General features: G+C 43.8%; 1 pseudogene; it reads right to left on the bottom strand.

The window, feature by feature from the left end:
- Positions 1–607: 607 nt before the first annotated feature.
- Positions 608–2384, bottom strand: LOC142108235 (general transcription factor II-I repeat domain-containing protein 2-like; annotated as a pseudogene).
- Between the last annotated feature and the right edge of the window lie 870 nt (positions 2385–3254).

The following is a 3254-nucleotide window of genomic DNA, read 5'->3' on the forward strand; positions in this document are numbered from 1 at the left end:
CACAGCAGGGGAATGACTGGGAGAGTATTGCAATCAGTAGTGGCTGGTCCCGGGAGAGGGGCCACTGTAAGCATACAACACCCCTGGTAGGACAGGGGTTTCTGGGGACTAGGCAACCCCCCCTGGGTGCGCCCCTGTTGCTGATATGATGGTATGTTTGGAGGGCATCCCCACTGGCGCCTTTGCAACTAGATTGTTCAGGACGGCCTTTGCTATGGCTTTCTTTGGTACTTTCTGTGTGGGCTGACTGATTGCTTCTTCTAGATCAGGGGTGTCAAACTCAAATTCATCGGGGGCCGCATCAGCAGTTTGGTCCCCATCAAAGGGCCGGTTGTATCTGTAGGTCTATGTGTCCACTCTTTATTATCATAAATTAATGTCACTGCATTCAATTATTACTGTTTTTTGTAATAATGTAAGTAATAACTAGCTCTGAAAGCAGAAACATAGTCAGAATAATGACAAGTAGATATTCAAATGTACAATTATTGTACAATGTATTGAAAAATGTTTTTTGGTAACAAACATTAATTTTTTTTTAAACATACAAATATTGCCAAACACTGTTTATTAAACATATAGAAAACACAAGGCATTATCTTTTTTTTTAACTTTTCTGACTAGATGGCTGACATCGTTTTCCTAAGGTCAGTCCATCGATGTCTGGCGTTAGGTCTTGTGCTGTAGCAATCCGCAAAACAGCATGGAGGTTATCATCAGTGATGCGTGATGCGTGATCTGAGCTTGGTCTTGTTCAGATTCATGACTGAAAACATCTGTTCACATAGATAAGTGCTCCCAAACATGGACAGAACACGTGCAGCTTGAAGTCGGAGCTGTGGCATCAAAGCAGGGGTTTCAGGCTGCTGTTGGACTGAAGTTCTATTAATTCCATTTGAAGGTGATGTGGTGCACTGTCAACATCGATGTTGAAGGGATTGGCAAAGCTGGTAAAGGTTAAGTTTTGTTCTTTAAAATCAGAAAAGCGTTGATTGAATTCATCAATCAGCCGATTCACTTTGGTACCCAATCGAGCACATGAAAAAGTACCTGGGAATGAGGTTGAAATGCTCTGGCAGATAGGAAAGTGGGCAAGACTGTCTTTTTTCAAGCTGTGACTTCCATAGGCGCAGTTTATCCTGGAAAGCTGTTATTGCGTCATACATTGAGGTTATGACTTGTTTGCGGCCTTGCAGCCTCAGATTCAGTTGGGCGAGATGCTCTGTTATGTCACACAACATGGCAAAATTGCACAGCCAGTTTGGATCTGACAGTTCTGACAAGGGCTTCCCTTTACTTTGCATAAAAAGATTAATGTCTTCCAAAAGCTCAAAAAATCTCTTGAGAACGGTGCTCCTACTCAGCCACCTTACTTCTGTATGGTATGGCACATCTGTATGTTCCATGCTCACCTCCTTCAAAAATTGTTGGAACTGACGATGATTCAGACCCCGTGCACGCAGAAAATTCACTGTTTTCGTGACTGTGGACATTATGTTATCCAGTTGCAGAACCTTGCCACACAGAGCTTCTTGGTGGATAATGCAGTGATAAGTTATCAGCGGCGTGTGGCAATTACTTTTTTCCATTTTCTCTTTTAACAGTCCAACCAAGCCATTTCTCACTCCACACATTGCTGGAGCGCCATCAGTAGTAAGTCCCACCAACTTTTCCCAAGGTAATTTCATTTTATTTACGGATTCCTCCACTGCATTGAAGTTGTCCCTCCCAGTTGTTGTCCCATACATGGCGACCACATCCAAGAGCTCCTCACTTTCAGACAAGTCTTCCTTCACACCTCTTACAAAAATAGCTAGATGAGCTGTATCAGTATTGTCAGTGCTTTCATCAACAGCTAATGAAAATGCCACATAACTGCATGTCTCTTCAGCCAACTTTGTTTTAAGATTACAGGCTAGGTCCCTGACTCTGTCTGTGATGGTGTTTCTTGACAAGCTGACATTGTTAAAAGCCTGTCTCTGCTCAGGGCACACCTGTTCACATACCTTCAGCATACACTTCTTTACAAATGCACCTTCTGAAAAGCACTTTGAAGCTCGCGCAATTTCTTCAGCCACAAGATAGCTGGCTTTCACTGCTGCATCATTTTTTGCTGTCATTTTTGAAAAAATATTCCATTGAGAATGCAGGCTACCTTTTAATTCTTGGACCTTTTGTTGCTTTTCCTGGTGGCTAAAGTTAGCAAATTTGGCTCCATGTTTGGTCTCAAAGTGCCGGCGTAAATTGTATTCCTTCATCACTGCCACTGCCTCATAGCAAATAAGACATACCGGCTTGTCTCCATTAATCACAAACATGTATTCACTTTCCCATCTCTCCTGAAATTGCCTTCCCTCTGCATAAACTTTTCTTTTCTTGGACATTTTTGGGGTATTTGATTGTAGTTTATGGTCCCTATACCACTGTAAAGTGACATGGAAGTGGTCAGTATATCCAAAGTTTACCGCTCCACCTGCCTTATATGTGCCCAGCCAACTGCCCCCTTTTAAAGTGCCCAGCCATGTGCCCCCTTTTATAGTGCCCATGCCCAGCCATCTGCCCCCTTTTATAGTGCCCAGCCATGTGCCCCCTTTTATAGTGCCCAGCCATCTGCCCCCTCCATTTACTTTACTTACCTTTTACTTCTTTCTTTCTTTTACTTCTTTACTTCTTTCTTCTTCAGTCTGGCTCCTCTCCGCGGCGTCCGCACGCTCCTCTGATCCCTGGAGATGTCGGACGGACGTCACGTGATGACGTTACGTCCAACACCCAGGGAGCAGTGCGGGGCAGGAAGAAGTCGGGCCAGATCCTGGAAGGTAAGTAAAAAAATTTTTTTTTGTTAACTTGAGTCATTTTTTAAATGAATTTACTCCGTGCAGGCACGGAGTAAATTCATTGAAAAAAAAAAAAGGGGAGGCTGCAAGGCTGGCAGCAGCTCCGCGGGCCATCAGACGAGGTCTGGCGGGCCGGATTTGGCCCACGGGCCTTGTGTTTGACACCCCTGTTCTAGATGTTTGGTTATGTTTATGCTACTTTATAATAATATGGTTTTGCATGGGTTTACTATTAGTTGTAAGGTTCACAGGTTTAAGACAGACCAGTTGGGTAGGGGGCAATGGGTCAGGTTGGGGCATACACTAATTCTGTTATTGGTCCTGTTGCACTATCATATGTTTACTAGAAATCCCACAGGGGGTCATATGTGGTGCATGGCAATGCTTCCCTGCTTTCAAACTTCCAATTTGGGACAGTTT

The sequence above is a fragment of the Mixophyes fleayi genome, chromosome 1 (assembly GCF_038048845.1).
Source record: "Mixophyes fleayi isolate aMixFle1 chromosome 1, aMixFle1.hap1, whole genome shotgun sequence".
Classification (NCBI taxonomy): Eukaryota; Metazoa; Chordata; class Amphibia; order Anura; family Limnodynastidae; genus Mixophyes; species Mixophyes fleayi.